This window comes from Mus musculus, chromosome 3, assembly GCF_000001635.26.
Source record: "Mus musculus strain C57BL/6J chromosome 3, GRCm38.p6 C57BL/6J".
Classification (NCBI taxonomy): Eukaryota; Metazoa; Chordata; class Mammalia; order Rodentia; family Muridae; genus Mus; species Mus musculus.
This window is the reverse complement of record NC_000069.6, coordinates 153,595,519-153,618,129: the sequence shown is the minus strand read 5'-3', so window position 1 is coordinate 153,618,129 and position 22,611 is coordinate 153,595,519. Positions and strand designations below refer to the sequence as shown.

Sequence of the window (22,611 nt, the reverse complement as noted above, 5' to 3'; positions counted from 1 at the left end):
CTACTTTGTTTGCAGCTAAACATTGGGTGACAGACTAGTGTTTAAGATTGAATAGTGTCTGTAGATACAGATATAGAACCCCAAAGCCAAGCATTAGGTAGAGCTTGGGGAATTCTGTGGCAGACAGAAAGGAGCCAGAAAGGTCAAGGACACCACAAAAGCACAGAATCAACTAACCATGCTTCACAGGGGACCACAGAGACTGAACCAGCAGCCAGGGCGCCTGTGTGGGTCTGACCTAGAGTCTCTGCATCTGTGTAATGGTTGTGTAGCTTGTGTTCTGGTGGGACTCTTACCAGTGGGAGTGGGGGCTGTCTCTGACCCCTTTGCCTGCTTTGGGGACTCTTTCTCCTACTTTATTCCTTTGTCCAGCCTTAATAGGAGAGGAGGTGCCCTGTCTTACTACAACTGGATGTGCCATGTTTGGTTGACATCCAATGGGAGATCTGCTCTTTTCAGAAGGGAAATGGAGGAGTGGAGGATATGGGGATGCGGGGGTGTGTGGAGAGGGTCTGGGAGGAGGGAGGGAGGGAAACTGCAGTCACCATGTAGGATATGAGAGAGGAGTCAGTACAAGCACAGAAGACTGGGTCGTGTCTAGTGCACCAGAAGCAGGACAGAGACAGAGACTGAGGCTTAGCATGGAGTTGCTGTTTCGATGCAACCTGATGGTGTTCAGTGTAGCTTTCTGAATCAGGATTCAGTGGACATGTTAGCTTCAAGCCATCAGTACCGCCTTAGAAGCTGAGAGTGGGCTGAGAGCCCAGTCAGCCGTGCCTCTCCCCAGGGGCCTAGGATCTGAGAGCCCCACGTTCGCAGAGCGGTCTTTCTGTCAGAACAGTCTGTCTGTCTGTCTGTTACAGCATTGGAGCTTCTACAGCAAGTATAGGCCCCCACCCTTTCCAACCACCCTGTATTTCACAAGAAGCAGCCTCCTCAATTGGTTTTTCCTGAATAATTCTGAAGTGTTTTCCTTCACGCTTCTCCGGAGTTGATTAGTGCGGAGACTGAGCTCATGCGTGTGGCCCCTCGTGGTGCCCCGGTTTCATGTTTCTGAGGGCCCAGAAAGCTCCACTGCTTCCTCTTTGGAGCAGCGTTTGTCTTAGAGCTGCAGGTGGTTGTGGTCAAGGCTCACTCTCCCTGCCTGCTGGAGCTTCCTGGAACCTTTCCTTGTCTGCTCTGCTTCCCAGATGCCTGGGAAGGGGTAGGCTGCCTCTCTAACGTCCCTTTGGTAAATTGCTAAGTTTCCTTGTCTAGAACAGGTTCATGCTGTTTTGCCAGGTATAACTCTTCCTCCCAGAGTTTTATGATTGGAGGGCTTCAGTATGGAAGCCCTGGCATTTTACTGTCTTGTCAGTGTGTGGTGTAGAAGGCTTTCAAGCCCTGGTGTACACATTGAAGTAGCTCTTGGTCTTGTGCAGATAGTGAACGGCTAAGGCTTGCCTGCCAGGGGCCACCCAGGTTTTAAGCCAGCTAAGCCAGCACAGACCACATCATGAACCAGCCTCAGGGTGGCATCTTTACAGGCGACCTCTGCTTAATGTCCATAATGGTACCATGTGGGTTAGCAGCTCTCCTGCTTTAAGTGGCTCACTGTTCTTAGGCAGAGGACGTGGTGGTTGTGTTTCTCCTATCAGTCTAAGCACTGCCTCCTTACCAGGAATCTCAGACATTCTCAAGATGAAGTCATGGGGTGGGAGGAGAGCCAGTTATGAAGGGGTCGGGGGAATGGCTCAGTTGCTGACTTGCTTATCATGCAAGCATGAGGGCCTGCGTTCAGATCTTGTTCCCCATGTAAAGCTGGGCACAATGGTACATGTCTTTCCACTGGGGGTGGGAGGCAGAAAGATCCTGGAGCTCACAGGTCAGGGAGACTCAGAACTGGTGCACTGAAGGATCAGCGAGATACTCTATCTTACTAAGATAAAGACCCACTGAGGAGGACGCTGGCAACTGCCTTCTGGCCACCGTGCACACATACGCACCGACATGCACACACTTGCAAGCCATTTGGCACTTTGCTCTCTTCCAGTGATCCTTTGGGTGGTGCTTGACTTTTAGGAGGCGTGAGGTCAGAACTACGGTCTGTTTTCAGCCCGCGTGGCTCCTGCTTCTCCTTTTCTGATCCACCAGTATTCTTCTTTCCCTAGAGTTAGTCTGGTCCTTGTTTTGGTTTTGACTTTGAGTCAGAGTCGATGTCCCTCAAGTTAAATACAAGCAGCTCTGTGTCAGGGATAACTACATCCCAGGAATAGCTGAGCAGCCGGCCTCCAGTTTCCCCTGTGTGGGTCAGAGCAGAAACAACAGTTGCAACAGGACTGGGTTTTCTGGAAGTCGGTGATATCAATGGCCTGATAGCTGCCTTTGCCTCACTGTGGCTTGTGTTAGATCTGTGAGAACCTTCATTTTTTTAGTTTAAATGCTTTTTCTGTCACTACCAAACCAAAACAGTAGCACACTCCCTCTGAAGGGCATTTTCTAATGTCTTCCCTCCCTCAGAGGCCTCTGACCTTCCCTGCCTTGAACTGAATGTGTCATGTTTGCTAGGACACCAGTACTAGCATAGTCTGAGCCTGTGTATGTATTCATCTGAGGACCTGGCACACATGTCGTAACAAAACACTACCAGTGGACTAGAGGAAGCGACTGCTTTGCTATTAGTAAAATGTTTCTAAGTGTAAAATAACCAGCAGATAGTTTAAAGTCAGGTGTGCCTTGATTTCAAGGTGCCTTCAGCAGATCTTGCCCTTGTTGTATTTCTTGACTTCATTATAACCTTGGTTCTGAACTCATGCACACTTTGCCCCACACAGGTCCTTACATCACTCAACGCCTACAGACAGGGCCTGCGATGTCTGAGCTTTGAATCAAGACAACTTTACACCATGAATTATAGTGCCTTTACTGTACGTGCAAAGTTTTCTGCTCCTGGAGAAATATATTAATTTAATTATGGGGAAAGACTATATTTTTCTTACATCGTTCTTTAGTGTGTCTTTGAATTGTATTATGTTAGGATGTTTGTGTTTAAACAAAACTGTTTTTATCCCTGACTTAAGTATATTTTGGTCTGGGATTACGATAGAATTTCCAACAGTTTCTGAACTGGCTGTAAACATAATTCCTCCTTTTGTATCACATCTATGCGAAGCATTGTTCTAAATGTTGATGATTAGAAATAAAAAATCTTAGGCAAGCCTGAAACCTGTTGAAAACGTATGTCATGTCCAAAGTGTTACTCCCCAGCCAAAGCTTAATTCCTTACATAAAGAAGCACTTCTGTCTTATAGCTATGGAAATGCTTTTACCCTTGATACATGACAAAATTCTATGTGCATACACACAACACACACACCGCAAGAATTATCATTTCCTATGATTTATTATCAAAGTTAAGTTCATATACCCGCCTTTATACTTATATATCAAGGTCACATAAAATTTTTACAGAGTGGGGCGTGATGGCACACACGTTTAATCCCAGTACTTGGGAGGCAGAGGCAGGTGGATTTCTGAGTTCGAGGCCAGCCTGGTCTACAAAGTGAGTTCCAGGACAGTCAGGGCTATACAGAGAAACCCTGTCTTGAAAAACAAGAAACAAAAAACAAAAATTAAGGCAAATGGGGTCATTAACGGGAAAGTCTGAAGTGTATACATTTTTCTCTCACATGGCTGGAGACTAGAAGTTACAGAAAAGGTGTGGCCAAATCTGTCCTCTCTCTTCTTTCTTTTCACCTAATCTGTGTGTCCCCGATGGCGTCTTTGTGTTGAAGAAGGCCTTCCCTCATGTCTCCTCCTATAAAGCCCCTGGTCTTTGTGGGTTGGGCCCCACAGTAATGAACTCATTTAGTCTTAACTTAGATCTTTCAAAGCCCAGGCTCCAAATATAGTCACTGGGAATTATTGTTTCAACAGGGAGTTTGGATGGGGTGGGGACAGATGAACAGTTCATCTCAACCTTCCCTGACTGGACCGTCACTCTTAAAGCTACCCAGCCGGGTCAGTGCAGCATTTACAGCTCAGCGAGACCCTCTCTCTCCATCTGGACTCAGGGATCATCGTGAAAGAGTCTCCTGCTACCCTTAGAAAAACCACACTTCACTTAACAATGATTATATTTTGGAGCTTGCCCCTTAAATGGTTTCCTAATTGTTATATCCAGAAATCTCAGCCTCATTTTGGAAAACTGCTCCCCTATGTTAATTATAGTGAAAGGCTTCTAGACAAACACGTTTTGTTAAAATAAAATGAAAGATGGTGTTTTCTGGACCAAGCTTCTGCCCTATGCATCCTCAAAAGGTGTGGTGGGCCGATGAGCTCACATGCGCCTGCCTTCTGAGACTCTCATGGAGGGAGGGAGGGGTGGTGGGGCCACAAACAGAGCTAGCTCATGGTTCCCATGCTGACCCCTCTAAAGTCCTGCGGAGGCCCAGGGAGCGCTTGCTATCTGTGGTTGTGTTAATGGCCTACCTGCCTCTCAGGATGTTTGTGGGGAAGACAAAGCGGAGACCAGTGGCCATCAGAAGCCACTCTGTAAGCATTTGCGTTTCCCCATTTCGAGTGACTGACTGTCTCTGCCGTGTTGTTTTCTGGTCCACATACTTCTTCATCTCTGCAGCGTTGACCTTCACTTCCTTTCGGTTTTACAAGACAGGGTTTCTCTATGGTCCCCCGGCTGTCCTGGAACTCACTTTGTAGACCAGGCTGGCCTCGAACTCAGAAATCCACCTGCCTCTGCCTCCCGAGGGCTGGGATTAAAGGCGTGCGCCACCACACCCGGCTTCACTTCCTTTCTAATTTTAACTCTCCACAGCCCTCCCACATCTTTTTCTTTCCTTCGATCTTCTCTTTATCCTTACAAGAGGACGGACACACACAACACACACACACGCACACGCACACACACACACACAAATGTATTTGTGAATTTTTTTCTTCAATAACATTTAAAGATTTATTTATTTCATTTATGAGTACACTGTAGCTCTCTTCAGACACACAAGAAGAGGGCACTGGATCCCATTACAGATGATTGTGAGCCACCATGTGGTTGTTGGGAATTGAATTCAGGACCTCTGGAAGAGCAAGCATCCAGTGCTCTTACTCTGAGCCATCTCTCCAGCCCTCCAATAACATTTAAATCATGCACAACCATGACCTTTGTTTGCTGTGGTTACTAATGTATCCAGAAGGACATTTGTTTGCTGTGGTTACTAATGTATCTAGAAGGATGCTCGGCTTTGGGCTTTAGGAGGCCCTCACAGTATTTAGAGTGTTTGTGGTTGAAAATGTCTGGGACTATCTGTGATCTTCCTTCCTATTGAATCCCATCTCCCATTGTAGATTCAATTACCTGCTCTAGCGTTTTGAAGGCAGGATTTCACTACACAAGCAGGCTGGCCTCGTTCTGGGCTAATGATCCTGCTGTAACCACTAGGATGCTGGGGTTAGAGGATTATGTCATTTATATGCTGGCTTTGGTTTGAGTCTCAGAAATGAGTTACCTGTGAGTACACTGCACCTCTCAGGTCTTTAAGTTTCTCCCTTCTTTGCTTTTCCCCCACATAAAGTGGGAACAGTATCTCCTAAAACCAGAACTTTCTTGACTGTTAGCTGTCTTCAAGCACCCCTGCACAGAATCCTATGTGTTCGGAAGAGCCACAAATCAGCTGCAGGGTGATTTGTTTCTTCATCGCCATTTTGTATCCAGGATAGGCCAATAATGCACCAGAAAGTGAGGCTTAATTTCTTGGATGTATAAAAATTAGCGCTTTGTCATCAATTATAGTGTGGGAGGACAAGTTAGTGGCACTTTAGGGTGTCCCTGCTCCATAAATTAGAAATCTTGTTAGGCCAGAAATATTAGCATCATCCTTTGTTATTTTTAAAATGCCACGTGTGATGAACAGTCAGCCTTGGGCATATATTAAAATCCTTGAATTGTACTAAAATAAATTTAGCTTTTTAAGATAACACCTCATTTTAATTTCATGCACGGTTAAATCCATCAATTCAAAGGTCTTCTAGGATAGACGCTTTGAAATCTGACTAGCACTTTCAATACCTTGTGGGAAAAATTTAAAACCTCTCTACCTCTTTTAATAATACTCCCTTATTGGCAGAAATTTCAAAGAAAACCCGTTACTTTGTTTTATGTGTGTGTGTGTGTGTGTGTGTGTGTGTGTGTGAATGTTTGTGTGTGTGTGTGTGTGTGTGTATGTGTGTGTGTATGTATGTGTGTGTATGTATGTGTGTGTGAATGCGTGTGTGTGTGTATGTGTGTGTGTGTGTGTGTGTATGTGTGAGTGTGTGTGTGAATGTTTGTGTGTATGTGTATGTGTGTGTGTATGTGTGTGTATATGTGTGTGTGTATGTGTGTGTGTGTGTGTGAATGTTTGTGTGTGTGTATGTGTGTGTGTGTGTGTGTGTGTGTGTATGTGTGTGTGAATGTTTGTGTGTGCGTGTGCGTCTCCAGGAAGAGAGGAAATTAAATTGGGATCTTAAATCCCTTTTACTTTCAGAAGTAGATTTTTCCTCTAGTTGCAGTCCAGAAAGGAGGTTGAAAAGGTACTATGAGTCAAATAGCTCATCTGTTTGGCACGATGTAGTGGTCTGAATTGTTGTCTAGGGAACATCAATATCATTGATCCCATGTTGGGGAACTTCTGGGCTTTTCAGCATTAGCGCAAATAGTATTTCCTTTCTATGATCCCATGACCCTGGTTATCAGGAGCCCTCGCTTTGAGAATATATTTACCATTGGCTTCAAGGTTGGAGCTGGGTGTGGCTCTGCATGTGCATATAGAGAACGCAGCATAGCAGCCCTGTGCCCACCTCGTAAGGAGAGCATCCCTGGTACATGGTGCATGCTTGTACACTTGAGTAGCTGTGCTCAGGGTACATGAGAACCCCCTGCCAAAACTTGGCCAATAGCTCTTTATTTTGAGTACCTTCTGTGCATCAGAGTTTGTGCTTGTGGCTGGAGATACAGTGGTACAGAAAACAGTATCTTCAATAAAGCACTGATCTGAAGAATTCAGGAACACACGCCTTACCACCCATACATGAAGGGAGGCTACTCACCAGTTTCTGCAAGAAAGATCAAATGTGATGGAGTGTTTATGTGTTTACCGCCACATATAGCAGTATTAATCAAATATTTAAGCTTTAATTTCTCTGCATCCTCCTCCTACCCATCCATCCATTCTTCCCTTCTTTATTCTCTTCCCTGAACCCATCCCCCTGCTACATCTCCATTCTGATTACCTACCGAGTACATCACAAATGTCTGAACTAAGGCTAAGGTCTTCAGAACCAGACAGGGCTATGCCTGAACCTCGGTTTGTCGTTTAAAAAAAACAACAGTGTGGTATCTGTTGTTGCTGCAGTCTTTTCACGGATGTTATTTTAATTATTTTAACTTCTGTTATATGTGGCATGTACTATCTCAGGGACTACAGCACTCATGTGCCCTTGGTGCTTAATCCATTTAGAAATCTTAGGATGTAGGTAATATTGTTAGCTCCAGTTTTTGGCTGGGGAAACTGTGCCTTGGGTTTCAATGCAGTGTGTTGCCTAAAGTCGCACGGCTGAGTAAGGCATAGAGACAAGCTCTGCGCTTCCATCCTTCTGAGAGTCGCTTCCTCCCCTGCAAAATGGAGATGCTGATTTCTGCCTCGGGAATCACTCGAGTGGATTCAGCGGCTCACAGCGTTTGGTATTTGCAGTTTGGCTCCTGGCGTACGACGTGTGTTCACACAGCACAGGCAGGCATATCCAGCTTCGCGCTCCATGGTGGGGTAATCATCCTGTCTTCTCTCTCAGCTATTTCCTTGTTCCTCACAGTTCTGAACTTGTAGATAGCAAGGTAGAGCAGGAGCATTGATGTGTGTGTGTGTGTGTGTGTGTGTGTTGTGTAGTCTGTGTATGCGCATGTGTGTTTGTGTGCATGTGTGTGAGTTATGTGCATGCAGTGGTGTACATGTTCAAGTTGGAGGACAATCTTGGGTATTACTCTCCACCGTCTACTTGGGCTGAAACAGGGATGGTTGTTTCCCTGCTGTGTATCCCAGGCTGGCTAGCTTATGAGCTTCCCAGGATTCTCCAGTCTCTACTTCCTGTCTCACCAAAGATGCATGCTGCTGCATCCAGCTTTACACAGGTATAGCAAGGGTCCCATCGAATCTTCTCTCCCGCCTCATGGGATGTTTTTAAGATTCTACTAGGATGATACTGTGAACCCCAAGATGTGAAGTCACCACCTGGCCCTTTCCAGACTGTTACCTACAACACAGAAGACGCTAGGGACTAAAATTGTCCTTTAGGAGGCACTCCCCTATGCACAAAAATAAACTCTCTCTTTCTATCCACTGTGGGGTTTTCTGATCGGTTCTGAAGAGGCAGTCTTGACTGTATGTTGCTGTGTGCATGCTGGAACGTGCCCTGGGGAAGCTGTGAGACTAGATAGCAGTGATGTTTCCTGTGACACACGGGCTGTCATGTGATAGCAATATCATTTTCCATCGCCAGTGGACTCGTGCACCATGGTTAGAGGTGCACTGTCCATGTATGTCCAACATGTATTCCTGGGACCTCAGCATCTCAGGAGAATTGAATGTGACCCAATACATCTGAATCTGATAATGTCATGTCACCAAATGTCAAAAGGTAGGAGGATACCCTTATAAATCAAAAGGTGGACACTGCTATAAGTTTATACAAAGGCTTGGTCTCTGCTAACATGTAACTCAAGTTGAGGTTAGAGGGTTGGGCTTCTCAGTACAGGAGTGTGACTGAATCTTGCTATGACTTTCTGAGCTGCTGATGCATCCTGCTGCTGAGACAGTCGTGTAACTGGCCATGGCTGACACAAGCTTTGATTGTGTTGATGGTCGGAACTGATGTTCTTGGCTCTGTGGCTGGCGATGGTGCATTGCTGAAGATTCCTCTCCACACAGTGCATGTGGGGCTTTTTTCCATTTCTGTTTCCTGCTGTAGCGTAAGTTCTTCTGAGGGTTCAGATGTGTCAGGATCCTTCTGGAAGCATCCAGGCTGGGCTAAGGCTTCCGTAAACCCGTGTGACTGTCCTGCCATGGGCAATCCAGAGTCCATGCTTTACTGGAACACAATTTTCTCGCCACCAGTTGTCGCACACCAGTGCAACTTTCTTCTCCGGAGTATGTAGCAACCTCATGTCTTTTTGAGTCAACTAACTTACCCCTCCGCTCTGCCCTGCTTACTAATAGTGGTATCTATCACCCCCCCCCGCCCCCAAGTATTTGATCACATAGACTTTTCTGGGTAGCAAACCTCATGTTTCACCTTTTCTATAGTGAGGCTCCTTAAACTGAGGTCCACACACAACTGTTTGTTAGGCATTGATGAAGTCATCAGGTTTGTGTGCAGAGTCTCTGCCCTGCCCTACCTAGCTTTCCACACCACTAGCAGCCAGCATAGCTCTCCCGTCTTTGAGACACACCCGCTCTCCTTGTGGTGCCCGCTCTCCTGGCGGTGCCTGCTCTCCTTGCGGTATCCTTCCTCAGCCCAGCTTTGCTTGTTGAGCTTTCCTCTCACCACTGAGCTCTCCTTCCAGGTCATCTTCTGCAGAAAGACTGTCCTTGCTGCACCCGGAATGAGCACTGTCCTCCCTCTGCCATAAAGCACATCTCTGTCTCCACTGTGTTTCAGAGTGGGGAATGGGTTTCATTGAGCATTATTCCTGGTCCAGGTGAGTGCGCTGATCCAAAGGTAATGCTTGTTAAATCCTTGTGGAAGAACTTGGGAAGAGGACGGAAACTATATCCTTCACACAGATAAGAGCTCTTTTCTTTTCTCCCCTCCCCTCCCCTCCCCTCCCCTCCCCTCCCCTCCCCTCCCCTCCCCTCCCCTCCCCTCCCCTCCCCTCCTCTTCCTGGATATTTATTTGGATTTCAAATGTTATCTCCCTTCCAGGTTTTCCCTCTAGAATCCCCTTATCCCCCCTCCCACTCCCAGCCTCTCTTCCCTGGCATTCCCCTATGCTGGGGCATCAAACCTTCACAGGACCAAGGGCCATTCCTCCCATTGATGTCAGATAAGGCCATCCTCTGCTACCTATGTGGCTGGAGCCATTGGTCCCTCCATGTGTACTCTTTGGTTGGTGATTTAGTCCCTGGGGGTCTGGTTGGTTGATATTGTTGTTCTAAGTATGGGGTGGCAAACCCCTTCAGCTCCTTCAGTCCTTTCTCTAGCTCCTCCATTGGGGACCTTGTGCTCAGTCCAATGGTTGGCTGTGAGCATCCACCTCTGTATTTGTCAGGCTCTGACAGAGCCTCTCAGGAGACATTTATATCAGGCTCCTGTCAGCAAGCTCTTGTTGGCATCCACAGTAGTGTCTGGGTTTGGTGTCTGTATATGGGATGGATCCCCAGGTGGGGCAGTCTCTGGATGGCCTTTCCTTCAGTCTCTGCTCCACACTGTCTTCCCTATGGCTCAGTATTTTGTTCCCCCTTCTAAGAAAGACTGAAGCGTCCACACTTTGCTCTTTCTTGTTGAGCTTCATGTGGTCTGTGAATTGTATCTTGGATATTCTGAGCTTCTGGGCTAATATCCACTTCTCACTGAGTGCATATCATGTGTTTTCTTTTGTGATTGAATTACCTCACTCAGGATGATATTTTCTAGTTCCATTCATTTGCCTAAGAATTTCATGAATTCATTTTTTTTAATAGCTGAGTAGTACTCCATTGTGTAAATGTACCACATTTTCTGTATCCATTCCTCTGTTGAGGGACATTTGGGTTCTTTCCAGCTTCTGGCTATTATAAATAAAGCTGCTATGAACATAGTGGAGCATGTGTCCTTATTACCAGTTGGAGCGTTTTCTGGATATATGCCCAGGAGTGGTATAGCTGGGTCATACGGTAGTACTATGTCCAATTTTCTGAGGAACCACCAGACTGATTTCCAGAGTGGTTGTACCAGCTTGCTATCCCACCAACAATGGAGGAGTGTTCCTCTTTCTCCACATCCTCGCCAGCATCTGCTGTCCCCTAAGTTTTTTATCTTAACCATTCTGACTGGCACACATACAGAGTTAAGGTAAACATACAGAGCCAAAGTGCTAGAATCATCATGCTAGGACTTGGCGTGAGTATTTTCTGTAAGCTGGACATCTGGCTGCTTGTCCCCTAGTTGAAATATTTTGGTCTCTTACATTAAATAATGGCGCATCGATTCTCTCCTGAACACAAACAGATTATAACAAATACCTCTACATTTTATGAAACAAAAGATCTCTAGTGTCGGAGATTGATTTTGGTTGTTAAAAGCTTCTTAGTAAATCTCTAAAGGGACAAAGGACTTACACGGGCAGAAAGATTTTCCCCAAACCAGCCCTATAAAAAGTTCTTTGTGACAGGATAGCCCTTGCTGTGTGTTAAAATTAGATTTTTACACCCTCCATCTTTCTCTTAAAGAACAGTGGATTCTGTAGAGCAGAACGCTCTGGTCTGGTTGTGGTCCTCTGGAGATGTAGTTGGTAGTAACCTGGGCATCACATGATGGGAGCAGACTCAGATGGTAAACACAGTTTATTTCAGGCAGTGTGGATGCCAGCCTGGTATTGTGGAGCAGGGAGGTACCAGGACAGATGGCTGCTCCCTTGTTTGTGGATTGGGACACAAGCTGAGAAGCGTCCAACATAGTGATACTTGTGTTCCTCTGAGGACTTCTCTTTTAATTCTGTTTTTTTATGTTTTTTTTTTCTCCTGATGGATAGTATTCACCTGCTTATTCAAAGAAGCATCGTTTTTCAGACTACCTCAACATTTTCATGCTAGGAGACAAAAAAGGATGTCAGCTTTCTTGAAACCATACACTTGAATCTTACACCTTCTTCCCCGGGGGACATGCCTTCCATCATCCCTCGTCCTGTGCGTGGACAGTGCACATTTCCCAATCTAAACCCGGTGACTTTGGCCTTCAATTGGATCTCCTGTGAGGGGCCGAGAGGCTCAGCTGTGTCTTTTGAGTCTAGCATGAGTTCTTTTTTCTGAGATTAGCTATTGATAAGAAGCAAGAGAACAGCAGCAAACACAGAGCGGGGAAACAGACCCATCGGGGAACGGGAAGATTCGCCGCTCTCTACAGGGACAGTTAAGGCCACCAAAGGCAGCTCAGCCGGGTCATTATCCTGCCATTCCTGCTTCTTGGTCTAAGGAGGCTGGTTTATGTATGCTGGTTTAGCATGGGAACCGTATCACTTTGATAATAGCTCTCGGGAATGTGGGGCAATCGTCGGCTAATAAGCCACATGTGTCTCGGGAACAATGACAGAGTGATCTAAGAGGCTGTGTGAAAACACTGCATTTATGATCTGAAAGGGGCCTTCACTCCGAGCCCACTGTCTCCCGAACCCACTGAGAGCGCTTGTAGGTCCCAGTACCCCTTCCTTGACTCTCTTCACCCACCCGCACAGAGAGCGTTTCTCCAGTGTTATTGTGTAGTTAATGCTCATGACGGCTGATAAAGTCTCCTCTCTGCGTGGTATGGAGGCATAACTAATGACTTTATTGGTACACATTTATTATGGCCTCCCTGACATTTATGCTTTCAGCCCTGATAGATGAATGATCTCAGCGAAAGTAAATCAGCTGCGCCCAGCCTGCGGGGATAAAGCAGCCCAATTGGGGCTTTCCTTCTTGTCTCGCCGGTAGCAGACAGCGTGGAATATTGAAATTTGTCTTAATGTTGTGTGTTTCTTCTGAAAGAGAATTCGCTTTGTCTCTAGAGTACGTCTGACTTACATGTAGCCTGACATTTTGGGGAAACTCAGAGACAAGATGACTGTCCTGTGGGGTTCGTGTTCTTTCCCAGAGCCCTCCACCTCCCCTCCATGTCTCCTACTTGGGATGACTTGAGAAGCGCCCAGTTAAAAGTGAACACACACAAAAGTGAGCACACACAAAAATGAACACACACAAAACCAGTGGGAGTCCTCGAAGTGGAAAGTGGGCTTTTATAAGATTCCAGTCATTCAGAACGCCAGGGAAAAAGTCCAGTTCTGGAGCTGAACTTAACTGGTGTTTAAGATGAAAGAAAAATAGTTCTTGATCATGAAGAAAAAGTATTTGCTCTCAATATGGCTGTTTTGTTTCAAAGAAAAGAGACGTTCTGAGTTTATGGCCAAAGTCTCATGCAGTTGTAAACGTCAAGCCAGGGCTCATCTACAGGCGACTTTAGAACTCCGAATTGGGAACAAAACACCCATGGAAGGAGTTACAGAGACAAAGTTTGGAGCTGAGACGAAAGGATGGACCATGTAGAGACTGCCATATCCAGGGATCCACCCCATAATCAGCTTCCAAACGCTGACACCATTGCATACACTAGCAAGATTTTATCGAAAGGACCCAGATGTAGCTGTCTCTTGTGAGACTATGCCGGGGCCTAGCAAACACAGAAGTGGATGCTCACAGTCAGCTAATGGATGGATCACAGGGCTCCCAATGGAGGAACTAGAGAAAGTAGCCAAGGAGCTAAAGGGATCTGCAACCCTATAGGTGGAACAACATTATGAACTAACCAGTACCCCGGAGCTCTTGACTCTAGTTGCATATGTATCAAAAGATGGCCTAGTCGGCCATCACTGGAAAGAGAGGCCCATTGGACACGCAAACTGTATATGCCCCAGTACAGGGGAACGCCAGGGCCAAAAAAAAAAAAAAATGGGAATGAGTGGGTAGGGAAGTGGGGGGGAGGGTATGGGGGACTTTTGGGATAGCATTGGAAATGTAATTGAGGAAAATATGTAATAAAAAAAAAAGAACTCCCCTTACTTAAAAAAAAAATGCCACCCCCTTGGAATGCCCTGCTTTATCTGGTTTCTGCCTTTGCTTGCCGGGGGTAGGGGAGTAGGGAGTGGGGGCGGGGTGGGGAGGTGGGGGGGTGGGGGGTGGGGGAGGGAGTGGTGACCTTGAGCCACTGAGATGGACAACGTCTGTAAACACCGAGCATGGTGTGGGCACCGTGGCTGAGGGTTCACCTTTCCTGACTGCTGCCTGAGCAGTCAATCACTCCCACATTGGAGATTCCTGGAACTTCTAGATCCATCTGCCTCACACTGCTCATCTTGTGGAGTTAAAGCTGCCCCTGTGTGTGCAGGCTTGTTTCCCTCTGGCCAGTGGAGCACCCGAGGGCAGGGCTGCCTTGACCCACCTCTGCATCTTTGTTCCGATTTGTTGCTCAGCACAGGGGCCACTCAGCAAACATTTGCAAATTGTGTTTTGGCTTTTAGACCTGAGATGTGTGTGACTGTGTCATTGTGTTAGACACAGATTTTTATCTAATTCTCACCCAGTGCAAAAGATTTTAGCAGAAGTATAGTCTGCCATCTGACAGTGATTGGGTGAGCAAGTATCTAGCTTCTGTTTTAAAATTTACTAGGGGAAAATTTCTAGTGATCTTTGTCTCTATTATTTGTGTGTGTGCATGTGTGTGCGTGTGTGTATGCATAGATGTGTGTGGAGAAGGCAGATACATGCTATGATATGTATGGAGTTCTGAGGACAACTTGTGGGAACAAGTTCTCGCTAGATACTATGTAGTTCCCTGGAATCAAACTCATGTTCCCAGGCTTAGCTGCAAGCACTCTTCTCAGAGCAATCTTGGCTGGCCTCATTATTGCTTTTCAAAATGTCAAGTGGTGGTAATAGCCAGCATCATCTACTAAGTCACTAGTATATTCCAGTATTATTTGTTCTCATGAATCCATTTAATATTGTATATGTAAACTATCCATGTATCTATCATCTATCTATCTATCTATCTATCTATCTATCTATCTATCTATCTATCTATCATCTACTTACCTGCTTATCATCATCTGTTCACAACTAGTTTACAACTTTGACTATGTGTAAAAGCTGGGAAATACCTGTGCTTTAGCCTAGCAAGGGTTGTGCTTTCTAGGATCTGTGTTTAGAAGTGGGAAATGGTCTAAAACCTGCAGTGCTAATGCTCATTTGTGGAACATATAATTTCATGACTTCATTAACGAAGTGTATATCTGGAGGGCAAACCCCAGTCAGCTGCAATTATGCTTCAGGCCCCATAGGCTTGAGGTCAGGACTCAAGGCAGAATGACGTCTATTGTAGCAAAATATATTCACCCTGGCCTGGGATGTGTGTTCTCTTTGGAAAGCGGAAATGCAACACTTTGTAGAACCTTGCTTACCTCTTAGGGACATCATGGTTTGGAGGTTTAAAAGCCTATTTCCCCGGTAACTCAAGTCAAATCATGGTGCCTGTAAGAGCATTTGCTCCACTGTAGACACATCTCCTCTTCCGTGCATTTTTGCATCCTGGCCCTTTTCTTAATCTGACAAGTGCCTGGCACTAGTCCAGCCTTTTCTCAAATGCTAGTATTAATCTGGCTACCAGAGGCAGTCTAGTGACCTTGGAAGAGAAGGGCCAACATGGGAAGAAGAATCTTACTTGAGGAAATGCTTCCATCGCATTGGCCTGTAGCTAGGTTTTTGGGCCTTTTTAGAATTTTATTTTATTGATTAATGGCTCCTGTAGGAGGGCCCAGTCCACTGTGAGCAGGTGGCCCTGGGTTTTATAAGGAAGATAACTAAGCGAGGCAATGTAAGCTAAGCGAGGCAGTGTAAGTAAACCAGTAAGCAGAGCCCCTCCATGATCTCTGCTTTAGTTTTTGCCTGCAGGTTTCTGCGTCAAGTCCTTGCTCTGACAAGCCTTAGCCACAGAGCATGCCTGGGGTGCATCAGCCAACTAGACCCTTTCCTCTACAACTTGATTTTGGCCATGGTCTTTATCACCGAATGGGAAGCAAAGTAAGACGAGATTGTGTGTGCATATCTGTATATGAGTATGCATGGTTATTTGTGTGTGTTTACATGCGTGTGCATGCATGTTAATGTGTGTGCATGTGAGTACATATGTGTACATACGTGTGGATGTATTCATGGATCTGTGTGTGTGCGCCTGTGGAGGCTGATGTTATGATTCAATGCCTTCCTCAATTGCTTTCAACTTCGGTTTTTGAGACAGTCACACAAAACCCAGAGCTCACGGTTTCAGTAAGACTGGCCGGCTAGCAAGCCCCAGGCCTCCGCCTGCACCTGAAACTGCAGGTGCAAGGCAGGGTGAGCAGGGAGTCCCCATGCTTGGATGGCAAGCACTTTACCGAGCTATCCCTCCAGCGCCTGGGTTTGCTTCTGCTCTGCCTTCTGTCTGACTTGACTTACCATTTTCTTTCACTTCCGTTCTATTCTTGGGACTAATCCACAGCAGCACATTTTGAAACCCAGTAGGAAGAGTGGCGAGCCGTCTTATAAACGATTTTAAATTATCCATTCCTCAAATAGTCTACTTGGTTCACATTTGGGAAAATTGTTCTCTCTGTAAATATAAGGCACTTTCTCTGATCAGAACACACAGAATATGGGCTTATTCTTTTTTATTTTAGCTGACAGTAAATTTTGATCCAATATTTGCCAAGAATTAGTTTATAAGTATGAAATGAAACAACGTAAGTGATGATTTTGCCTGGAGGGGCTCTTGCCTGTCAGAGTTTTCTAAGCCTCAATGCTGATGCTGATTATGATGTGATAAACTGCGACAGATACCTGAACAGAGAAGGCTTGGTGGGTGTGGAAGGGAGCTTCCGGCTTTACCATTAGACCCAGCAGGGTTGCAGATGCACTCGCTCTGGTTTCATTGAGGGCGGAATGGCTAAGTAGAGCAACAGATCATGGTGCTACCCACGTGTAAAAATAGAAGTTTGCAGATTTCAGTGAGTTCAAGAGCAGCCTGGACTACATAGTGACCTGTCTCACAGCCACAGGGTCCTTACCTATGATGTAATACTCCATTAGCTGTTGTATAATAGGCATAAATGAAATCAGTAACAATTCAGTTAAGTGTCTAATAATAGTAGCCAAACAATAACTTCTGAATAATTGGCCCTAGATGGCCAGTTCTTGATTAATAGTTGGTAGCTTTCTTTTTTCTTTTTTTCTTCCCCACGCACTAGCTAAAGACAACCTGGCCCATCAGAGTAGCTGCATTCCCTGTACCACCTGCCTCCAGCCTCCAGTCTGAGCACCTCTGAGGCAGGTTCCTATGTTAGGGTAAAGCTTTCCTACTTCTCTGCCAGCCATGAGTCTGTGGCTGGATGGAGCATTCAGAAACCAGCCTTGGCGTGCTGTCATCAGGCTGGCTGGTGTGTGCTTCTGCAGGGCCTGGTTAAGCAGGAAGGGCCTCTGTGCAGGAACACACTTGAAGTGTATCATCTCTGTAGCAGGCAGTCCCTTGTGGGTATTGTTTCCCGAGTGCCTCTTCCTTAGGCCTGGAGCGGCTGTGGCTGACCCGAGAGTGATGCTCATGGTCCTTACTTCCCTTCCTCGTATGGAAAGGTCAGCATGGTGGAGCGAGCTGCTAAATGTCAATGCATGCATTGGGCACTTTCATGTGACTGATTCGGAAGAAAGGAGCTGAGAGGCCCATGTAGCAGAGACCAAAGGCCAGCCTCTTAAAAATATATACTAAAAAGTAATAGTGAAAAGGAAAACTCTTTGCCACATCACCCTCAAAAGGCCGAGAAATGGATGTGAGCTGACTGTCACTCACCGGCTCCACCTTGCTTCCAGAAGTGTGGTCTCAGAAGCTCTGGGCTCTGCACCTGTGTTTACTCTGACAACAGGACCTGGGAAATAATGGGGACAAAGCTACTTGGTCCTTTATCTTTTTTTCTAATGAAAACGCAGTGACTTTTCAGCAGTGACTCCTCTCCAGCCTTAAAGAGTAAGTGTTGCACACGGTAAGATGAGAAGTTGGACCAGCTACCTCCGAACACTTTGAGATCATAGCACATCTTATGTCAGGGCCACACGTCCTTCCGCTGTGCCTTTAGCAGTCTGTATTCACTCTCTTGCTGTGTTCAAAAGCCATGGTTATGGACCTTGAATAGAATGAAGGTACGAAGGATGAAAAAAAAATCCCTAAATGTTGTTCATGGGGGAAGGTCTACAATATTTTCCAATTATCTTTAATTTATTAGCTGAGCTTTTGGGTTCCTCTGGCAATACACTGGAAGTCTGAGTATCTTTGCAAAATAATTTAATTTTATGTAGCTATGATTAGGTGAACCTCCTGAATTGTAATCAGTTGGTGGGGGAAAGCGTGAGTCTGGCGTTATTAAATTTCACCATTTGCACTTATTTATTTAGACTCTGGTTGTGAAATGGAGTGTGATGGCCTCTCTCCTCTGATCTTCCGAGGAACACATTGGAGGATGAGAGAATTGTCTTAGTTTCTTTTACCGTTGATGGGTGCCCTAGTGTTCTCTTGCTGGGAAGAGACATTATGACCACAGCAACGAATGTAAAGAAAACATTTACCTGGGACTTGCTTACAGTTTCAGAAGTTTAGCACGTTATTGTCATGGGGTCTCGCGCAAGCAGACATGGTGCTGAGAGTTTTATATCCATCCAGTCTGCAGGCAACAGGAAGAAAGAGATTTGGGGCTTGGAATGGGATGTTTATAACCTCAAAGCCCACTCTCCCTGTGACACAGTTCCTCCACCAAAGCCACCTCCTAATCCTTACTAATAGTGCCACTCTGTGGTGAGTGAGAATTCAAGTCTATGACCCTGTGGGGGCCATCCTGATTCAAACCACCACAGTGATTAAACACCCTGGTAAGCGAACCTTTAGTTCAAGTACTTCCAGCAGGGCAGAGAGATAAGGCAGGAGGAGCTGACAGAGCCAGCCATGACAAACCCACAACCAGGCAGAGCATGAAGTCTAGGGCTCAGCAAGGGCTCAGCTTGTTTTCTGTATTCTATTCAGTTCAGGGTCTCCTGCTGAGGAATAGTCTCGTCTCCAATTAAGGGGAAACTTACCTATGTCCTGGGTGAGTCTAGAGTCTGTCACATTGACAGTTAAGTAACCAGCACAGGACTCAGTTTGAGTTTGTCCGTTGGCAAACATTTTGGGATCCCACAATTCCAGCTCAGCCGTCCATGCTTGGCAGGGTTCTCCCGCTGACCTATATCCCAGCCTATGGAATCCTAAGACTGACAACAGAAACAACACAACTGATTGAGTGTGCACTCCATACCTGACACTTCAGCCTTTCTGTTGCAGGTGTGTGCGTCTGTGAGGACCCCCACAGCACTTCCCTGGTTTATGCTCCCTCGCTCAACACGTGAGCTTGTAGTTCGCTCTTCTCTCCAGCAGGGGAATCTGCCTTTCCTCTGTGAGTCTGGGCTGGACTTAAGGTCTCAAGAGACTTTGTTGCTTCATCTCTCCCTCTCCCGCTCTGTAGAAGGGGAGACCCAGCCTTGTGCTACAGCCAAGCCACTGCTAGGCAACATGGCCAACTTGAACAGCTCAGGCCCAGCTGAGCTACCAGATGGCTGTGGGCAAGGCTCAGCCCAAATTGCTGTTCCGTGGGCTGATGAGCCAAGATAATGGTTGCTTTTTAATTTAATTTTTTATTGTTATTTTATTTTTGATTGTGGTAAAACATACATAATATAAAATTTACAATGTTAATCATTTTTAAACATATAATTCAGTACTGATACACATATTCACAGTGTAGTGCAGCCAATCCCGAGAGCTTTTTTTGTCCTGTAAAATGAAATTCTGTACCTGCCAGTAACTCCCAGATTCCTCCATTGAGCTAGACACCCAGCTCTCACCACAAAGGGGGCTAAGGAAACCTAGCAGGACCTGGAAGTGAGTGACCATGTACCAGGGACAGATTCCGGTTTCCTCAGGCACTATGCTCCTCTGTGGAACTGTCTGCCTGATATTTTACTAGTTATAGAACAAAGAGTGAAAGAGCCAAGTGTTTTCAACCAACTTGTGGGCGCCACAGGTGGGCAGGTCAGAGCAGAGCTCGTGAGTCTGAAGGGTGTTACATAGTATCTGATGAAGCTCTCCATGCTGGGAACTGTCGTGCATTAAGAATTATTTTAGAGATATTGGCAGTTACCAGGATGGTAAGTGAGACAGGCTGAGCACGGAACAGCTCTCAAAGGAACTCAAAATTTAGCTCTCCATAATCTCCGAGACCAGACACTTGGCCTTGTAGAATCTAACACAGATTCGGTTCCTTCACCCCCAAACCTCACTTCACACCTGCTCCTGCTGCAAGATTCTACTTGCGGTTCCTGTGACTTTTATTTCTCTAGATGTCTCAGGAAGGTGACATGATGCTGTCCCTTTCTCTTGGTGACAGGCAAATTTCACTCAGTGTTGCATTTCTCAGGATTCACCCATGCTGTACAATTGAACAATTGTACCATCTCAAACAGGTCCTGCTTGCTTAAGACTGAATGCATGGTACCATGTCCATCTGTTCGTCTGCTGAAGGACATTTGGACTGCTCACACCAGAAGGCTTGCTGGGACTGATGTGACATGTGCAACAGCCTATAAATAGCTCTGAGATGCAACTTACAGTTCTCTAAGATTTGAACCTAGAAACAAAACTGACAATTGAGTCTTAGTTTTGGGGAATGGTTATTACTTTAAGCCATTAAAAACCTAGGTGATTTACTATGTATGATGAATACCTAAAAGGCTTAATTGTTCCCGGACAGTGTTTGGTGGTGGACCCATTATCATTCCCATTCTACAAAGGCAGGTACGTCTGTCTGATCCAAAGTCATGTAGTGTGTATATAACAGGGCCAGACTGGTAGCATGAAGTCTAGTACAGACTCCAGTTCTCTCCATGTCTCTCTGTCTCTCTCTTTCTCTGTGGCTGTATGTCTCTATCTGTCTCTTTGTCTTTGTGTGTGTTTGTATATGTCTGTGTGTGTCTATGCATGTGTCTGTCTGTGTGTGCCTGTATGTGTGTCTGTGTATGTCTGTGTCTCTTGTGTGTGTCTATATGTCTGTGTATGACTATGTCTATGTATCCCTGTGTGTGTGTCTGTGTATGTCTGTGTCTCAGTGTGTGTCTGTATGTCTGTGTATGACTATGTCTATGTGTCTCTGTGTCCTGTCCGTGTGTGTGTGTGTGTGTGTGTGTGTGTGTGTATGTCTATGTCTGTGTGTGTATCTGTCCATGTGTGTGTGTGTTTCTTTGTGTGTGTGTGTGTGTCTGGTGTGTGTCTGTGTGTGTGTCTGTGTCTATGTCTCTGTGTGTCTGTATGTCTGTGTATCCGTGTGTCTGTGTCCGTGTCCGTGTGTGTGTGTGTGTGTGTGTGTGTGTCTGTGTCTATGTCTCTGTGTGTGTCTGTATGTCTGTGTATGACTGTGTGTGTCTGTCCGTGTGTGTGTTTGTGTGTGTGTGTACTGGAAGTTGATATCCAGTGTTCTCAGTTGCTAACACTGGAAACTGATACCCAACATCCTCAGTTGCTAGCAACCTTAACTTTGGGGATAAGGAGTCTCCCACTGAGTCTGGAGCTCATTGTTTTCGACAGACTGGATGGCCAGTGAGCACTGGGGATCCTCTCTCCATATTCCTATCCTAGTGCTGGAATTCCTAGTTCGGTCTTCCACTCCCTCAGCCAGGTTATACATGAGCTTTGGGAATCTCAACTCAGGTCCTTGTGCCTGTGTAGCCTGCACTTTAACCACGGAGCTACCTCCCCACCTCCAATTACAGCTTCCTGGGGACACTGTATAACTTTACAGAAAGGCCCCGTCAGCTCTGCTTCATCTCTGGTGGTCACCACTGTGGGAGAGAAGCAGCAGGAACCAGCAGTGCTGGGGATAAATGTTCTTTGCTGTGACGAGCATAGGCCAAGGAAGCATGGGTCTTAAGTTTAAGATCATTTTCCAACCTGTGGTGATCTTGGAGCGTGTTGCAGTTGTCCGCGAGCTTGCCTAGGTGGAGGCTGGGATGGTACTGAGGGGCCACAGCCTAGGGCTGCTGGTGACAACTGGGCAAGCCAGGCCTGACAAAGGCCTCTGCTGGATGTGATATAATGACCTCTAAACCCCAGTCCAGTCTCCATGTGGACCAGGAAAGTACCTAGTGTAATGTCAACATTTGATCCACATTGCAGCTTCCATAGTGACCTCTGGTGCTGATTTTCTTCCCCCATTGTGATGGTTTGTATATGCTTAGCCCAGGGAGTGGCACTATTAGAAGGTGTGGCCCTGTTGGAGTAAGTGTGTCATGGTGGGTATATGGGCTTTAAGACCCTCATCCTAGCTGTCTGGAAGCCAGTATTTTTCTAGCAGCCTTAAGATGAAGATGTAGAACTCTTAGCTCTTTCTGCGCCACGCCTGCCTGGACGATGCCATGTGCCCACCTTGATGATAATAGACTGATTCTCTAAACCTGCAAGCCAGCCCCAATTAAATGTTGGCCTTATAAATGTCACCTTGGTCATGGTGTCCGTTCACAGCAGTAAAACCCTAACTAAGACACCATATTCTTCTCCCTTAAAACGTTAAATTTACTACTGATTGATTTACTGTTAAGTGCAGAAGGTGCCAGCTTAGCTTGATTTGATGATTTCTGGTGATTTAGTGTTAAGGAGGTTACAGTGAAGACCTCACCTACAGAAGCCCGGGATATTCAAGATGAGTGGAGACCAGCAGCAACGCAGCAACTTTACCAAAAAAAAAAAAAAAAAAAA

General features: G+C 45.9%; 1 protein-coding gene and 1 long non-coding RNA gene across 7 annotated transcripts in view; one reads left to right on the top strand and one right to left on the bottom strand.

Moving 5' to 3' along the window:
• St6galnac3 (ST6 (alpha-N-acetyl-neuraminyl-2,3-beta-galactosyl-1,3)-N-acetylgalactosaminide alpha-2,6-sialyltransferase 3) overlaps window positions 1-22,611 on the top strand; it is a 526,860-nt gene that overhangs the window by 107,004 nt on the left and 397,245 nt on the right. The gene's annotated exons all lie outside the window — the stretch shown is intronic.
• Window positions 16,453-22,611, bottom strand: Gm52633. 3 transcript variants are annotated; one of them, XR_003954693.1, is made up of 5 exons: window positions 21,808-22,611; window positions 18,906-19,079; window positions 18,402-18,496; window positions 17,848-17,962; window positions 16,453-17,707 (listed from the first exon to the last, which is right to left on the bottom strand). It is a non-coding gene; the product is annotated as a predicted gene, 52633 (long non-coding RNA). The 3 variants fall into 3 exon arrangements; XR_003954691.1 differs by having other exon boundaries at window positions 16,453-17,962; XR_003954692.1 differs by lacking the exon at window positions 18,402-18,496 and having other exon boundaries at window positions 16,453-17,962.